We start from the raw sequence: 20380 nt of genomic DNA on the forward strand, positions 1-20380 counted from the left end.
AGGCTACCTAACCGAACCTAACCTATGGAGATAGGTTAGGTTAGGTTAGGTAGGGTTGGTTAGGTTCGGTCATATATCTACGTTAAATTTAACTCCAATAAAATTTTTTTTATCTCATACGTAATGAAATGGGTAGCTTTATCATTTCATAAGAAAAAAATTAGAGAAAATATATTAATTCAGGAAAACTTGGCTTATTAGGCAAATTGGGCCTTGCATAGTAGGCTGAGAAGTGCGTTCTGGCTACTAGGTACGACATATATATATATATATATATATATATATATGTCATACCTAGTAGCCAGAACGCACTTCTCAGCCGACTATGCAAGGCCCGATTTGCCTAATAAGCCAAGTTTTCCTGAAATAATATATTTTCTCTAATTTTTTTCTTATGAAATGATAAATCTACCCATTTCATTATGCATGAGGTCATTTTTTTTTTGAGTTAAAATTAACGTAGTTATATGACCGAACCTAACCAACCCTACCTAACCTAACCTAACCTATCTTCATAGGTTAGGTTAGGTTAGGTAGCCGAAAAAAGTTAGGTTAGGTTAGGTAGTCGAAAAAACATTAATTCATAAAAACTTGGCTTATTAGGCAAATCGGGCCTTGCATAGTAGGCTGAGAAGTAATATATATATATATATATATATATATATATATATATATATATATATATATATATATATATATATATATATATATATACATATATATAACTTGCCTAAACACCGCAAAAGAGATTATACAACCTTAGAACACTTTCCCACCAGGAGATTCGAACCCTAGCCAGCACAGAAGCCTTACAGCAACTGGCATAACTGGTAAGCCTTTAACCCACTATACCACAGCTCAGACCCTTAAAAGAGATGGTAATTTCAGAGTATTTCACCTCCTACACCTGTGGTGTAGTGGGTTAAAGGCTTACCAGTTATGCCAGTTGCTGTAAGGCTTCTGTGCTGGCTAGGGTTCGAATCTCCTTGTGGGAAAGTGTTCTAAGGTTATATATATATATATATATATATATATATATATATATATATATGTATATATATATATATATATATATATATATATATATATATATATATGCGAACAAGCCTGAATGGTCCCCAGGACTATATGCGAATGAAAACTCACACCCCAGAAGTGACTCGAACCCATACTCCCAGAAGCAACGCAACTGGTAACTACAGGGCGCCTTAATCATCGCCTTAATCCTTGATTAAGGCGCCCTGTAGTTACCAGTTGCATTGCTTCTGGGAGTATGGGTTTGAGTCACTTCTGGGGTGTGAGTTTTCATTCATATATATATATATATATATATATTTATATTTATATTTATGATCGATGTTCCCTTCGGGAATCTTAATTTTAAGATAAATAGGAAAACCAGGGATATACTGAACATCTTGTTTCAGAATCTTTACTTTAAAATGCATAACGTTTCAAATACTTCTCGTATTCATCATCAGATCTAAAAGAAAAAACAGAAATCACAATCAAATAGCTGGTAAACAAAGAACTTATACTGAATATAATTGCCTATCAAAGAAAGGAAAATGCTTAAAAAACAAAACACTTAAGCGCACTTAAAGTGATCAGTACAAATAAAACTTATTAACCGTCACATATATTAAAACTAATTTAAAATCCATTAAATTACAAGATGAAATTTATAACTACTAAAACAAACCATTCTATTAAACTTACGTGAAGTCATCAGAAGTGAAATTTGATACCTAACACGTAGATACTAAACGCTAAAACAAATATTTATATAATGACTACAAATCTACAAAAAATGTATGTAAAATACAAACAGAATAAACGACAATTATAAAGTACTAACCAAAATCTTATAAAAACTCAAATATTAAATAAAATTAAATACCAAAAAATGTATTATATATCCTAAATAAAAGATTATATTAATGTACAATGTCAAGACTTGAAATAAGTAAGAAAGGGCAAAGACATGGTAAACTAAACAAAAAATTAAACTACCAAAATGAACTAAAAATCAAATTACAGGGCCTACTGTGCACTAAACAGTGTACAATTGAACAGCTGAAAGGTTGCTATTTAACAGAGGCCGCCGCTCCTTTATATATAAGGATTCCATTACTCTCAAATCTGACTGGCCATTCATACAAGTGTCCAGAATTTTAAAATCAGATTCCAGCAGAGAATGATCAAACTCATAACAATGGTTTCTAATCTCCGAAAATGCTGGTTTAGACAATGGTAATCCAGTCCTAAAAGATAATCCCCGGTGCTCAAGTATCCTAATCTTAAAGTTACGAATGGAACTCCCGACATATCCAGCATTACAGCTGGAACAATTATACATATATACGACATTTGAGCACAAGGGGGTAGGCACTTTATCTTTAAATTTAAAATAAGAGCCTATGGTATTTGTGTTGACAAAAATAAATCTAAAGTCTACTTGAGGATAACACTGCTGCAACAGTCTCCTCAAACGACTCCTTACAGAAAAGCTAATACTGCCATAAAATGGTAATTTAATATATTTAAGATCCCTTTCCACTGTAGTAATCCTACACGATGGGTGAAACTTCTTATTTAAGAAATTCCTTATAAAAGTATAAACCATATGCAAAGGATAACCATTATTTGAAAAAAAATTCACAAGAAAATTAATTTCCTGATGTCCGCCCATATATATATATATATATATATATATATATATATATATATATATATATATATATATATATATATATATATATATATATATATATATTTATATATATATATATATATATGCATATATATATATATATATATATATATATATATATATATATATATATATATATATATATATATATATATATATATATATATATATATATAAGCCTTAAGCCAGTGTCTCTGCCTTAAGCAGAGACACTGTGTCCTCCCATATTAACAGGGACTTGATGAAATTAACGTATAAATGACCCCTCACTTGCTCTGGTGCTCTTGGGAGGTGTTGATCTTTGGGGTATTTAAATACTCCAAAATTACCATCTCTTTTAAGGGTCTACTAGGTACGACATATATATATATATATATATATATATATATATATATATATATATATATATATATATATATATATATATATATATATATATATAATATATATATATATATATATATATATTTATATATATATATATATATATATATATATATATATATATATATATATATATATATATATATATATATATATATATGTCGTACCTAGTAGCCAGAACGCACTTCTCGGCCTACTATGCAAGGCCCGATTTGCCTAATAAGCCAAGTTTTCTTGAATTAATATATTTTCTCAAATTTTTTTCTTATGAAATGATAAAGCTACCCGTTTCATTACGTATTAGGTCAATTTTTTTTTTATTGGAGTTAAAAATAACGTAGATATATGACCGAACCAAACCAACCCTACCTAACCTAACCTAACCTATCTTTATAGGTTAGGTTAGGTTAGGTTAGGTAGCCGAAAAAGTTAGGTTAGGTTAGGTTAGGTTAGGTAGGTTAGGTAGTCGAAAAACAATTAATTCATGAAAACTTGGCTTATTAGGCAAATCGGGCCTTGCATAGTAGGCATAGAAGTGCGTTCTGGCTACTAGGTACGACATATATATATATATATATATATATATATATATATATATATATATATATATATATATATATATATATATATATATATATATATATATATATATATATATATTTATTTATTTATATATATATATGTCGTACCTAGTAGCCAGAACGCACTTCTCACCCTATTATGCAAGGCCCGATTTGCCTAATAAGCCAAGTTTTCCTGAATTAATATTTTTTCTCTAATTTTTTTCTTATGAAATGATAAAGCTACCCATTTCATTAAGTATAGGACAATATTTTTTTATTGGAGATAAAATTAACGTAGATATATGACCGAACCTAACCAACCCTACCTAACCTAACCTAACCTAACCTATCTCTATAGGTTAGGTTAGGTTAGGTAGCCGAAAAAGTTAGGTTAGGTTAGGTTAGGTAGGTTAGGTAGTCGAAAAACAATTAATTCATGAAAACTTGGCTTATTAGGCAAATCGGGCCTTGCATAGTAGGCTGACAAGTGCGTTCTGGCTATTAGGTACGACATATATATATATATATATATATATATATATATATATATATATATATATATATATATATATATATATATATATATGTCGTACCTAGTAGCCAGAACGCACTTTTCTGCCTAATATGCAAGGCCCGATTTGCCTAATAAGCCAAGTTTTCATAAATTAATATATTTTCTCTAATTTTTTTCTTATGAAATGATAAAGCTACCCATTTCATTATGTGTGAGGTCAATTTTTTTTTATTGGGGTTAAAATTAACGTAGATATATGACCGAACCTAACCAACCCTACCTAACCTAACCGAACCTATCTTTATAGGTTAGATTAAGTGAAGTAGCCGAAAAAGTTAGGTTAGGTTAGGTTAGGTAGGTTAGGTAGTCGAAAAACAATTAATTCATGAAAACTTGGCTTATTAGGCAAATCGGGCCTTGCATAGTAGGCTGAGAAGTGCGTTCTGGCTACTAGGTACGACATATATATATATATATATATATATATATATATATATATATATATATATATATATATATATATATATATATATATATATGTCGTACCTAGTAGCCAGAACGCACTTCTCAGCCTACTATTCAAGGCCCGATTTGCCTAATAAGCCAAATTTTCCTGAATTAATATATTTTCTCAATTTTTTTTCTTATGAAATGATAAAGCTACCCATTTCATTACGTATGAGGTCAATTTTTTTTTATTGGAGTTAAAATTAACGTAGAGATATGATCGAACCTAACCAACCCTACCTAACCTAACCTAACCTATCTTTATAGGTTAGGTTAGGTTAGGTAGCCGAAAAAGTTAGGTTAGGTTAGGTTAGGTAGGTTAGGTAGTCGAAAAACAATTAATTCATGAAAACTTGGATTATTAGGCAAATCAGGCCTTGCATAGTAGGCATAGAAGTGCGTTCTGGCTACTAGGTACGACATATATATATATATATATATATATATATATATATATATATAACTGAAAACTCACACCCCAGAAGTGACTCGAACCCATACTGCCAGGAGCAACGCAACTGGTATGAACAGGGACGCCTTAATCCGCTTGACCATCACGACCGGACATAAGGAAGTGATAGCCGAAGCTATTTGAACCACTTCCCCGCCGGCACTCGGATGGTAATCTTGGGGATAGCATTTTATCAAATCACCTCATTCTTTGGGGCACACGTGAGGAACACAAATGCAAACAAGCCTGAATGGTCCCCAGGACTATATACAACTGAAAACTCACACCCCAGAAGTGACTCGAACCCATACTGCCAGGAGCAACGCAACTGGTATGAACAGGGACGCCTTAATCCGCTTGACCATCACGACCGGACATAAGGAAGTGATAGCCGAAGCTATTTGAACCACTTCCCCGCCGGCACTCGGATGGTAATCTTGGGCATAGCATTTTATCAAATCACCTCATTCTTTGGGGCACACGTGAGGAACACAAACGGTCGTCCGGTCGTGATGGTCAAGCGGATTAAGGCGTCCCTGTTCATACCAGTTGCGTTGCTCCTGGCAGTATGGGTTCGAGTCACTTCTGGGGTGTGAGTTTTCAGTTGTATATAGTCCTGGGGACCATTCAGGCTTGTTTGCATTTGTGTTCCTCACGTGTGCCCCAAAGAATGAGGTGATTTGATAAAATGCTATGCCCAAGATTACCATCCGAGTGCCGGCGGGGAAGTGGTTCAAATAGCTTCGGCTATCACTTCCTTATGTCCGGTCGTGATGGTCAAGCGGATTAAGGCGTCCCTGTTCATACCAGTTGCGTTGCTCCTGGCAGTATGGGTTCGAGTCACTTCTGGGGTGTGAGTTTTCAGTTGTATATAGTCCTAGGGACCATTCAGGCTTGTTTGCATATATATATATATATATATATATATATATATATATATATATATATATATATATATATATATATATATATATATGTCGTACCTAATAGCCAGAACTCACTTCTCAGCCTACTATTCAAGGCCAGATTTGCCTAATAAGCCAAGTTTTCATGAATTAATGTTTTTTCGTCTACCTAACCTAACCTAACCTAGCTTTTTTTAGCTACCTAACCTAACCTAACCTAGCTTTTTTTAGCTACCTAACCTAACCTTACCTATAAATATAGGTTAGGTTAGGTTAGGTAGGGTTTGTTAGGTTCGGTCATATATCTACGTTAATTTTAACTCCAATAAAAAAATTGACCTCATACATAGAGAAAAGGGTTGCTTTATCATTTCATAAGAAAAAAATTATAGTAAATATATTAATTCAGGAAAACTTGGCTTAATAGGCAAATCGGGCCTTGCATAGTAGGCTGAGAAGTGCGTTCTGGCTACTAGGTACGACATATATATATATATATATATATATATATATATATATATATATATATATATATATATATATATATATATATATATATATATATATATATATATATATATGTCGTACCTAGTAGCCAGAACGCACTTCTCAGCCTACTATTCAAGGCCCGATTTGCCTAATAAGCCAAATTTTCCTGAATTAATATATTTTCTCAATTTTTTTTCTTATGAAATGATAAAGCTACCCATTTCATTACGTATGAGGTCAATTTTTTTTTATTGGAGTTAAAATTAACGTAGAGATATGATCGAACCTAACCAACCCTACCTAACCTAACCTAACCTATCTTTATAGGTTAGGTTAGGTTAGGTAGCCGAAAAAGTTAGGTTAGGTTAGGTTAGGTAGGTTAGGTAGTCGAAAAACAATTAATTCATGAAAACTTGGATTATTAGGCAAATCAGGCCTTGCATAGTAGGCATAGAAGTGCGTTCTGGCTACTAGGTACGACATATATATATATATATATATATATATATATATATATATATATATATATATATATAACTGAAAACTCACACCCCAGAAGTGACTCGAACCCATACTGCCAGGAGCAACGCAACTGGTATGAACAGGGACGCCTTAATCCGCTTGACCATCACGACCGGACATAAGGAAGTGATAGCCGAAGCTATTTGAACCACTTCCCCGCCGGCACTCGGATGGTAATCTTGGGGATAGCATTTTATCAAATCACCTCATTCTCTGGGGCACACGTGAGGAACACAAATGCAAACAAGCCTGAATGGTCCCCAGGACTATATACAACTGAAAACTCACACCCCAGAAGTGACTCGAACCCATACTGCCAGGAGCAACGCAACTGGTATGAACAGGGACGCCTTAATCCGCTTGACCATCACGACCGGACATAAGGAAGTGATAGCCGAAGCTATTTGAACCACTTCCCCGCCGGCACTCGGATGGTAATCTTGGGCATAGCATTTTATCAAATCACCTCATTCTTTGGGGCACACGTGAGGAACACAAACGGTCGTCCGGTCGTGATGGTCAAGCGGATTAAGGCGTCCCTGTTCATACCAGTTGCGTTGCTCCTGGCAGTATGGGTTCGAGTCACTTCTGGGGTGTGAGTTTTCAGTTGTATATAGTCCTGGGGACCATTCAGGCTTGTTTGCATTTGTGTTCCTCACGTGTGCCCCAAAGAATGAGGTGATTTGATAAAATGCTATGCCCAAGATTACCATCCGAGTGCCGGCGGGGAAGTGGTTCAAATAGCTTCGGCTATCACTTCCTTATGTCCGGTCGTGATGGTCAAGCGGATTAAGGCGTCCCTGTTCATACCAGTTGCGTTGCTCCTGGCAGTATGGGTTCGAGTCACTTCTGGGGTGTGAGTTTTCAGTTGTATATAGTCCTAGGGACCATTCAGGCTTGTTTGCATATATATATATATATATATATATATATATATATATATATATATATATATATATATATATATATATATATATATGTCGTACCTAATAGCCAGAACTCACTTCTCAGCCTACTATTCAAGGCCAGATTTGCCTAATAAGCCAAGTTTTCATGAATTAATGTTTTTTCGTCTACCTAACCTAACCTAACCTAGCTTTTTTTAGCTACCTAACCTAACCTAACCTAGCTTTTTTTAGCTACCTAACCTAACCTTACCTATAAATATAGGTTAGGTTAGGTTAGGTAGGGTTTTTAGGTTCGGTCATATATCTACGTTAATTTTAACTCCAATAAAAAAATTGACCTCATACATAGAGAAAAGGGTTGCTTTATCATTTCATAAGAAAAAAATTATAGTAAATATATTAATTCAGGAAAACTTGGCTTAATAGGCAAATCGGGCCTTGAATAGTAGGCTGAGAAGTGAGTTCTGGCTACTAGGTACGACATATATATATATATATATATATATATATATATATATATATATATATATATATATATATATATATATATATATATATATATATATGTATATATATATATATATATATATATATATATATATATATATATATATATATATATATATATATATATATATATATATATATATATATATTAAATATGACCGAAAAAGTAAGATTAATAATTCTAACACGAATTTTCTCAATCTTTCGTACAATACGCTTCACTGTTGGAGGTAAATCAAAAATCAATTCTCCAAAATTCATTTTTATTTCTAGTCTGACGCGACACGGGCGCGTTTCGTAAAACTTATTACATTTTCAAAGACTTTAGTTCACAAATACACAACTGAATAGAACTTACGTATCTCCGATTTTATATCTACATTTGAGTGAGGTGGAAGGGGTGATGTGGCATTAACACAAGACAGAACAAAGTGTGGTATTAATAGGGTATTAATTTCATCAACACAAGACAGAACAAGAGTATTAATAGGGTATTAATTTCATCAACACAAGACAGAACACGAAACAATGGATACTGAATAGAAGTGTTTGTAGAAAGCCTATTGGTCCATATTTCTTGATGCTTCTATATTGGAGCGGAGTCTTGAGGTGGGTAGAATATAGTTGTGCAATAATTGGCTGTTGATTGCTGGTGTTGACTTCTTGATGTGTAGTGCCTCGCAAACGTCAAGCCGTCTGCTATCGCTGTATCTATCGATGATTTCTGTGTTGTTTACTAGGATTTCTCTGGCGATGGTTTGGTTGTGGGAAGAGATTATATGTTCCTTAATGGAGCCCTGTTGCTTATGCATCGTTAAACGCCTAGAAAGAGATGTTGTTGTCTTGCCTATATACTGGGTTTTTTGGAGCTTACAGTCCCCAAGTGGGCATTTGAAGGCATAGACGACGTTAGTCTCTTTTAAAGCGTTCTGTTTTGTGTCTGGAGAGTTTCTCATGAGTAGGCTGGCCGTTTTTCTGGTTTTATAGTAAATCGTCAGTTGTATCCTCTGATTTTTGTCTGTAGGGATAACGTTTCTATTAACAATATCTTTCAGGACCCTTTCCTCCGTTTTATGAGCTGTGGAAAAGAAGTTCCTGTAAAATAGTCTAATAGGGGGTATAGGTGTTGTGTTAGTTGTCTCTTCAGAGGTTGCATGGCTTTTCACTTTCCTTCTTATGATGTCTTCGACGAAACCATTGGAGAAGCCGTTGTTGACTAGGACCTGCCTTACCCTACAGAGTTCTTCGTCGACTTGCACCCATTCTGAGCTGTGGCTGAGAGCACGGTCGACATATGCGTTAACAACACTCCTCTTGTACCTGTCTGGGCAGTCGCTGTTGGCATTTAGGCACATTCCTATGTTTGTTTCCTTAGTGTAGACTGCAGTGTGGAAACCTCCGCCCTTTTCCATGACTGTTACATCTAGAAAGGGTAGCTTCCCATCCTTTTCCATCTCGTAAGTGAAACGCAGCACGGAACTCTGCTCAAATGCCTCCTTCAGCTCCTGCAGATGTCTGACATCAGGTACCTGTGTAAAAATGTCGTCAACATACCTGCAGACGACATTTTTACACAGGTACCTGATGTCAGACATCTGCAGGAGCTGAAGGAGGCATTTGAGCAGAGTTCCGTGCTGCGTTTCACTTACGAGATGGAAAAGGATGGGAAGCTGCCCTTTCTAGATGTAACAGTCATGGAAAAGGGCGGAGGTTTCCACACTGCAGTCTACACTAAGGAAACAAACATAGGAATGTGCCTAAATGCCAACAGCGACTGCCCAGACAGGTACAAGAGGAGTGTTGTTAACGCATATGTCGACCGTGCTCTCAGCCACAGCTCAGAATGGGTGCAAGTCGACGAAGAACTCTGTAGGGTAAGGCAGGTCCTAGTCAACAACGGCTTCTCCAATGGTTTCGTCGAAGACATCATAAGAAGGAAAGTGAAAAGCCATGCAACCTCTGAAGAGACAACTAACACAACACCTATACCCCCTATTAGACTATTTTACAGGAACTTCTTTTCCACAGCTCATAAAACGGAGGAAAGGGTCCTGAAAGATATTGTTAATAGAAACGTTATCCCTACAGACAAAAATCAGAGGATACAACTGACGATTTACTATAAAACCAGAAAAACGGCCAGCCTACTCATGAGAAACTCTCCAGACACAAAACAGAACGCTTTAAAAGAGACTAACGTCGTCTATGCCTTCAAATGCCCACTTGGGGACTGTAAGCTCCAAAAAACCCAGTATATAGGCAAGACAACAACATCTCTTTCTAGGCGTTTAACGATGCATAAGCAACAGGGCTCCATTAAGGAACATATAATCTCTTCCCACAACCAAACCATCGCCAGAGAAATCCTAGTAAACAACACAGAAATCATCGATAGATACAGCGATAGCAGACGGCTTGACGTTTGCGAGGCACTACACATCAAGAAGTCAACACCAGCAATCAACAGCCAATTATTGCACAACTATATTCTACCCACCTCAAGACTCCGCTCCAATATAGAAGCATCAAGAAATATGGACCAATAGGCTTTCTACAAACACTTCTATTCAATATCCATTGTTTCGTGTTCTGTCTTGTGTTGATGAAATTAATACCCTATTAATACTCTTGTTCTGTCTTGTGTTGATGAAATTAATGCCCTATTAATACCACACTTTGTTCTGTCTTGTGTTAATGCCACATCACCCCTTCCACCTCACTCAAATGTAGATATAAAATCGGAGATACGTAAGTTCTATTCAGTTGTGTATTTGTGAACTAAAGTCTTTGAAAATGTAATAAGTTTTACGAAACGCGCCCGTGTCGCGTCAGACTAGAAATAAAAATGAATTTTGGAGAATTGATTTTTGATTTACCTCCAACAGTGAAGCGTAATGTACGAAAGATTGAGAAAATTCGTGTTAGAATTATTAATCTTACTTTTTCGGTCATATTTAATAATATATGTCTACAGGAAAGACTGCTACCAAAATATACTTATATATATATATATATATATATATATATATATATATATATATATATATATATATATATATATATATATATATATATATATATATATATATATATATATGTCGTACCTAGTAACCAGAACGCACTTCTCGGCCTAATATGCAAGGCCCGATTTGCCTAATAAGCCAAGTTTTCCTGAATTAATAAATTTTCTCTAATTTTTTTCTTAGGAAATGATAAAGTTACCTATTTCATTATGTATGAGGTCAATTTTATTTTATTGGAGTTTAAATTAACGTAGATATATGACCGAACCTAACCAACCCTACCTTACCTAACCTAACCTATCTCTATAGGTTAGGTTAGGTTAGGTAGCCGAAAAAGTTAGGTTAGGTTAGGTAGTCGAAAAATCATTAATTCATGAAAACTTGGCTTATTAGGCAAATCGGGCCTTGCATAGTAGGCTGAGAAGTGCGTTCTGGCTACTAGGTACGACATATATATATATATATATATATATATATATATATATATATATATATATATATATATATAGTTTTCCTCGCGAGAAGGCGTCCAACAGGGTGATCCCCTTGCTCCTCTCCTTTTCTGCTTAGTCATCAAACAAGTCACAGAGGTCCTGTCCAGCGGGCTTAACATCTGGTTCTTGGATGATGGTACCCTAGCTGGTTCCCAAGACTCCCTCCTGGAGGACATCAGAAAAATCCAGGAGCAAGGTGCAGTTTTAGGCCTCACCCTGAACCCTTCTAAATGTGAAATAATATGTTCCAACCAGGGCATCGTAGAGAGAATAGAGGGTCTTCTGCCAAATATCCATAAAACTAAACCTGAAGACAGCACACTCCTAGGAGCTCCCCTGGGGTTGAAAGCCATCGATGAGGTCCTTGATAAGAAAATCGCCGACCTTAAGAGGATGGATGGGAGGATTGAGGATATTGATGCTCATGATGCACTCTACCTCATCACCAGATGTCTGTCCCTCCCCAGGTTAACCTACTTTCTGAGGTGTTCACCATCTTACAGTAGCCAAAAACTAAGTGAGTATGACCGGTTACTGAAATCAATGCTAGAAAAAGCCCTTAACCTCTCTCTCGATGACCTACAGTGGAAACAAGCCTCTCTTCACGTAAGACTTGGGGGCCTCGGAGTTCGAACAGCAACGCAAATCACTGTTCCAGCCTTCCTGTCCTCCTTATCAGCATCCGACGACCTTGTGAAGGAAATTCTACCTGCCCACTTACATCAGCTGGCAGGTGTACATGATCCCAATTTTACACGCTGTGCCACAGAGTGGGCCTCTCGTGCAGGCCAGTCACCTCAACCACCATCCCCAAAAGCCCACAAGCAATCCAGCTGGGATGGCCCCATTGTAGACCAAGTTGCTGCAGAGTGCCTGGGTGCTGCAACAACACAACACGACATTGCACGCCTCACAGCAGTAGCAGCACCACATGCAGGGGATTTCCTGTTAGCAACCCCAATGTCGGCAACTGGCACGCGTCTCACACCACACGCCCTCCGAATTGCTGTGGCCCTCCGCCTTGCTGCCCCAATCCACACCAGATGTAGGTGTATTTGCGGCGAGGTGGTGGCTGACAGGTACGGCCACCATGGCCTACTCTGCCAAAGCACAGGGGGATGGCACTCGAGGCACAGTGAAGTTAACGACATCATCAAGAGGAGCCTCACCACAGCTGGATGCCCAGCTGAAAGAGAGCCCCGTTACCTAACGCCCCGTAACTCTGATGCTCTTATTGGTCGCCCGGATGGTATCACAGTGAACCCCTGGAAGAATGGCAAGCAGTTGGTATGGGTCTACACGTGCGTATCAACCCTGGGTAACACCTACATTAACCTCAGTGTTGCACAACCAGGTGGCGCTGCCACCCACAGGGAAGCAGCCAAATTCCGTAAGTATAGAGAACTGGATCACCACTACAATTTTGTCCCCATTGCTTCTGAGACACTCGGCGCTGGGGTAAAAGTGCTACCAGTTTTTTGAAGGAACTGGGTTCTAGGCTCATTGAAACAACAAGGGACCCGAGAGCTGCAAGCTTTCTTTTCCAGCGCCTCAGTGTGGCGATACAGAGGGGAAATGCGCACTGCATCCAGGGTTCCTGCCCGCCATCTGAGGAGCTGGAGGAACTCGACAACCTATGATAACCATCTTTGTAACCCATATGTAACTCCTTTTTTGTAACAAAGTTCAAATAAAGCAAATATATATGTGTACATACAAAAGAATGGGGGTGGTAGAAGATAATATTAGTGTTCAGTGAGAAACCACAAGGTCTCCTCTGAATACTTTTTATTTTCTTCTCCGAGGCTATGGGTCCCCACATTGGCACCAGAGGTGGTACCCTCACAAACTTTAAAAAAAAAAAAAATATATATATATATATATATATATATATATATATATATATATATATATATATATATATATATATATATATATATATATATATATATATATATATATATATATAATACTAACCCTTAGTGCAATAATATAAATTTTATGTACTAGGAATTCACATTTACTAACTCTTCTAATAAGTAGCCTCATACAGCAAAATCTTACTTATATCGAGGGCCAGTATTGCGTCAGTCGCCCGGCTCCCTCGATAATGAATTATATATTTTCATAAATCAATTTACACTCAATCTAACCTTGCATTATATATTAAGGAATATCGATATAACTTTTTTTTTAGCAACTTATATAGCCATTTATTGGAAACAATTTTATACCGCTGCGATCAGCTGTTCCAGTAAACAAAGCGATGAACTGAATTTCCACTGAATATTTATCGTCCATCTAACGTTATTTAGATTAAATGATTTGCACAGCCAGAAACAATCTGCTAAAATATAAAGCACTTTATTATGACATGAATTAACATCAGTAATGTTACCATCCATTCAGAAATTAGAATTAAGTACAGCAAATAATTCCCCAAGTTTCCAACATTTAGTGCTAGGTGGAGCGCACATCACTAACTAGCGAGGAGTCTTGGCATAGATAGACCCCATATTTGAGGGAGGGTCCTGGAGCCTGTCTAGCTATCGCCTCATATTTCGAACATCCGTGCATTAACGAACTTCAAGTAGACGTGACGGCTTCATCTTATTCCGGACACCGCGTCCGGCAAGGCTAAGTTATCCCTTTTTGGCCTTAATATATATTATATAGGGTGTCTTATAGTCAGGACGCATGACCATCAAAATAACCTTGTGAGTGTCATTATTATATTCTATCAACAGTATATTTATGAATGTGTGAGAATATAAGCTCAAAGATGGCAATTACATATGATTCATATTTCAGCATGGAGTTAGCTGCAAGGAAATCGTAAATCAACCTGTATAATCAGTGTCGTCAGAGATAACCGGCGGACAGGACTAAACTGGTCATTGCTGCTGGACGCAATCTACGTTCAACTTTGAAACGACGCAATTTACGTCGTTTACTCTTTCCATTTGTAGTTTACATATTAACCCATATCTAATTATTTTTATTGATTTATGCATATGTTATTTCCATAAAATCTGTAGACTAACATTATAGATTTTACCCCCCCAAAAAAAAAAATATATATATATATATATATATATATATATATATATATATATATATATAAATGTGTATGGAAATCACTCTACTTTAAACCGAAGTTTTACAGTCCATTTCTCTAAACTTATTATGCATTAATTATTAAATTGATTATTATATAATCTATAGGTCATAGGTTTCAGAGCCACAAACATTTTTATGGTCTTAAGGAATCTATGAATGATATTATATGCTGGAGTAAGTTTCCCCCACAACACGGTTGTTGGGCCACTAGCGCAGTAGTCAGGCTACTAGCGCGGTAGTCGGGCTACTAGCATGGGGTAGTCAGGCTACTAGCACGGTAGTCGAGCTACTAGCATGGTAGTCGGGCTACTAGCATGGTAGTCAGGCTACTAGCGCGGTAGTCGGGCTACTAGCATGGGGTAGTCGGGCTACTAGCACGGTAGTCGAGCTACTAGCATGGTAGTCGGGCTACTAGCATGGTAGTCAGGCTACTAGCGCGGTAGTCGGGCTACTAGCATGGGGTAGTCGGGCTACTAGCACGGTAGTCGAGCTACTAGCATGGTAGTCGGGCTACTAGCATGGTAGTCGGGCTACTAGCACGGTAGTCGGGCTACTAGCATGGTAGTCGGGCTACTAGCACGGTAGTCGAGCTACTAGCTTGGTAGTCGGGCTACTAGCATGGTAGTCGGGCTACTAGCACGGTAGTCGGGCTACTAGCATGGTAGTCAGGCTACTTGCACGGTAGTCGGGCTACTAGCACGGTAGTCGGGCTACTAGCATGGTAGTCGGGCTACTAGCACGGTAGTCGAGCTACTAGCATGGTAGTCGGGCTACTAGCACGGTAGTCGGGCTACTAGCATGGTAGTCGGGCTACTAGCACGGTAGGCGGGCTACTAGCATGGTAGTCAGGCTACTTGCACGGTAGTCGGGCTACTAGCACGGTAGTCGGGCTACTAGCATGGTAGTCGGGCTACTAGCACGGTAGTCGAGCTACTAGCACGGTAGTCGGGCTACTAGCATGGTAGTCAGGCTACTTGCACGGTAGTCGGGCTACTAGCACGGTAGTCGGGCTACTAGCATGGTAGTCTGGCTACTAGCACGGTAGTCGAGCTACTAGCATGGTAGTCGGGCTACTAGCACGGTAGTCGGGCTACTAGCACGGTAGTCGGGCTACTAGCACGGTAGTCGGGCTACTAGCATGGTAGTCGGGCTACTAGCACTGTAGTTACGCTACTAGCACGGTAGTCGGGCTACTAGCACTGTAGTTAACCTACTAGCAAGGTAGTCGGGCTACTAGCACGGTAGTCGGGCTACTAGCACGGTAGTCGGGCTACTAGCACGGTAGTCGGGCTACTAGCACTGTAGTTACCCTACTAGCACGGTAGTCGGGCTACTAGCACGGTAGTCGGGCTACTAGCACGGTAGTCGGGCTACTAGCACGGTAGTCGGGCTACTAGCACGGTAGTCGGGCTACTAGCACGGTAGTCGGGCTACTAGCACGGTAGTCGGGCTACTAGTACGGTAGTCGGGCTACTAGTACGGTAGTCGGGCTACTAGCACGCCTGGGAAAAGATTTGTTAAAACGAAGTGTTTTTACATAAATAAAATGTTATGATCGAGGCAGATATGACCATCAACAATTCACAACGTAATCCCCCATAACAACAGGTGTTCACGAACTTTCCCTCATGACAACAGATGCCCAAAAACTTTCCCCCATGACAACAGATGTTCAATTTTTTTCAGATAACAACAGGTGTTCACAAGCTTTTCTCCCATGATAACAGGTGTTCAAAAATTTTCATAAAAAACATGTGTTCACAAACTTTTTCAAATAACTACAGATGCTCAAAAAATTTCCCCCATGACAACAGGTGCTCACCATCTTTCTCCCCGTGACAACAGTTGTTCACAAAGCTTTCCCCATAACAACATGTGTTCACGAATTTTTCTCCCTGACAACAGGTGTTCAAAAACATTTCTCTAGTGACAACAGGTGTTCACGAAAATTACCCCCATGACAACAGAAGTCACAAATATTACCCCATTGATAACAGGTTTTCACAAACATTTCCCCGATGATAGAAGCTGTTCAGTAACATTATCACCACGACAACAAGTGTTCATGAACATTAACCCAAGGATAACAGGTGTTTACGAACATTTGTTCCATGATAACAGGTGTATTTTTATGGTTGTAAATATTACACCCATGAAAACAACTGTTCACGAAAATGCAAAATTAAACTGCCACTTTAATCAATAGGGGAATGTGAGTGAATAAAAAGACGGATTATGAGAAGGATTCTTACTCTGTTAGCTGCTAGCTGAGATGCACAAGGTTACAAGACACACAAGGAGAGGGTGGAAGTGTTCACGATACACAAGGAGAGGGTGGAAGTGTTCACGATACACAAGGAGAGGGTGGAAGTGTTCACGATACACAAGGAGAGGGTGGAAGTGTACACGATACACAAGGAGAGGGTGGAAGTGTTCACGATACACAAGGAGAGGGTGGAAGTGTACACGATACACAAGGAGAGGGTGGAAGTGTACTTGATACACAAGGAGAGGGTGGAAGTGTACACGATACACAAGGAGAGGGTGGAAGTGTACACGATACACAAGGAGAGGGTGGAAGTGTACATGATACACAAGGAGAGGGTGGAAGTGTACTTGATACACAAGGAGAGGGTGGAAGTGTACACGATACACAAGGAGAGGGTGGAAGTGTACACGATACACAAGGAGAGGGTGGAAGTGTACACGATACACAAGGAGAGGGTGGAAGTGTACACGATACACAAGGAGAGGGTGGAAGTGTACATGATACAGAAGGAGAGGGTGGAAGTGTACACGATACACAAGGAGAGGGTGGAAGTGTACACGATACACAAGGAGAGGGTGGAAGTGTTCACGATACACAAGGAGAGGGTGGAAGTGTTCACGATACACAAGGAGAGGGTGGAAGTGTTCACGATACACAAGGAGAGGGTGGAAGTGTTCACGATACACAAGGAGAGGGTGGAAGTGTACACGATACACAAGGAGAGGGTGGAAGTGTTCACGATACACAAGGAGAGGGTGGAAGTGTACACGATACACAAGGAGAGGGTGGAAGTGTACTTGATACACAAGGAGAGGGTGGAAGTGTACACGATACACAAGGAGAGGGTGGAAGTGTACACGATACACAAGGAGAGGGTGGAAGTGTACATGATACACAAGGAGAGGGTGGAAGTGTACTTGATACACAAGGAGAGGGTGGAAGTGTACACGATACACAAGGAGAGGGTGGAAGTGTACACGATACACAAGGAGAGGGTGGAAGTGTACATGATACACAAGGAGAGGGTGGAAGTGTACACGATACACAAGGAGAGGGTGGAAGTGTACACGATACACAAGGAGAGGGTGGAAGTGTACATGATACACAAGGAGAGGGTGGAAGTGTACACGATACACAAGGAGAGGGTGGAAGTGTACACGATACACAAGGAGAGGGTGGAAGTGTACATGATACACAAGGAGAGGGTGGAAGTGTACACGATACACAAGGAGAGGGTGGGAGTGTACACGATACACAAGGAGAGGGTGGAAGTGTACACGATACACAAGGAGAGGGTGGAAGTGTACATGATACACAAGGAGAGGGTGGAAGTGTACACGATACACAAGGAGAGGGTGGAAGTGTTCACGATACACAAGGAGAGGGTGGAAGTGTACATGATACACAAGGAGAGGGTGGAAGTGTACACGATACACAAGGAGAGGGTGGAAGTGTTCACGATACACAAGGAGAGGGTGGAAGTGTACACGATACACAAGGAGAGGGTGGAAGTGTACATGATACACAAGGAGAGGGTGGAAGTGTACACGATACACAAGGAGAGGGTGGAAGTGTTCACGATACACAAGGAGAGGGTGGAAGTGTACACGATACACAAGGAGAGGGTGGAAGTGTTCACGATACACAAGGAGAGGGTGGAAGTGTACACGATACACAAGGAGAGGGTGGAAGTGTACATGATACACAAGGAGAGGGTGGAAGTGTACACGATACACAAGGAGAGGGTGGAAGTGTTCACGATACACAAGGAGAGGGTGGAAGTGTACATGATACACAAGGAGAGGGTGGAAGTGTACATGATACACAAGGAGAGGGTGGAAGTGTACACGATACACAAGGAGAGGGTGGAAGTGTTCACGATACACAAGGAGAGGGTGGGAGTGTACATGATACACAAGGAGAGGGTGGAAGTGTACATGATACACAAGGAGAGGGTGGAAGTGTACACGATACACAAGGAGAGGGTGGGAGTGTACATGATACACAAGGAGAGGGTGGAAGTGTACACGATACACAAGGAGAGGGTGGAAGTGTACATGATACACAAGGAGAGGGTGGAAGTGTACACGATACACAAGGAGAGGGTGGAAGTGTTCACGATACACAAGGAGAGGGTGGAAGTGTACACGATACACAAGGAGAGGGTGGAAGTGTTCACGATACACAAGGAGAGGGTGGAAGTGTACACGATACACAAGAAGAGCGTGGGAGTGTACATGATACACAAGGAGAGGGTGGAAGTGTACACGATACACAAGAAGAGCGTGGGAGTGTACATGATACACAAGGAGAGGGTGGAAGTGTACACGATACACAAGGAGAGGGTGGAAGTGTACACGATACACAAGGAGAGGGTGGAAGTGTACACGATACACAAGGAGAGGGTGGAAGTGTACACGATACACAAGGAGAGGGTGGAAGTGTACACGATACACAAGGAGAGGGTGGAAGTGCACATGATACACAAGGAGAGGGTGGAAGTGTACACGATACACAAGGAGAGGGTGGAAGTGTACACGATACACAAGAAGAGCGTGGGAGTGTACATGATACACAAGGAGAGGATGGGAGTGTACACGATACACAAGAAGAGCGTGGGAGTGTACATGATACACAAGGAGAGGATGGGAGTGTACACGATACACAAGAAGAGCGTGGGAGTGTACATGATACACAAGGAGGGGATGGGAGTGTACACGATACACAAGAAGAGCGTGGGAGTGTACATGATACACAAGGAGAGGATGGGAGTGTACACGATACACAAGAAGAGCGTGGGAGTGTACACGATACACAAGGAGAGGATGGGAGTGTACACGATACACAAGAAGAGCGTGGGGTGTACATGATACACAAGGAGAGGATGGGAGTGTACACGATACATAAGGAGAGTGTGAGTGTGTACACAATACACAAGGAGAGGGTGGGAGTGTACACGATACATAAGGAGAGGGTGAGAGTGTACACGATACACAAGGAGGGGGTGGAAG

At 39.4% G+C, this 20380-nt stretch overlaps 1 protein-coding gene across 1 annotated transcript in view; it reads right to left on the minus strand.

The window, feature by feature from the left end:
* Window positions 1-20380, minus strand: part of LOC123750485 (sphingomyelin phosphodiesterase-like) — a 179155-nt gene that overhangs the window by 45207 nt on the left and 113568 nt on the right. The gene's annotated exons all lie outside the window — the stretch shown is intronic.

Source organism: Procambarus clarkii, chromosome 93 (genome assembly GCF_040958095.1).
Source record: "Procambarus clarkii isolate CNS0578487 chromosome 93, FALCON_Pclarkii_2.0, whole genome shotgun sequence".
In the NCBI taxonomy this organism is placed as follows: Eukaryota; Metazoa; Arthropoda; class Malacostraca; order Decapoda; family Cambaridae; genus Procambarus; species Procambarus clarkii.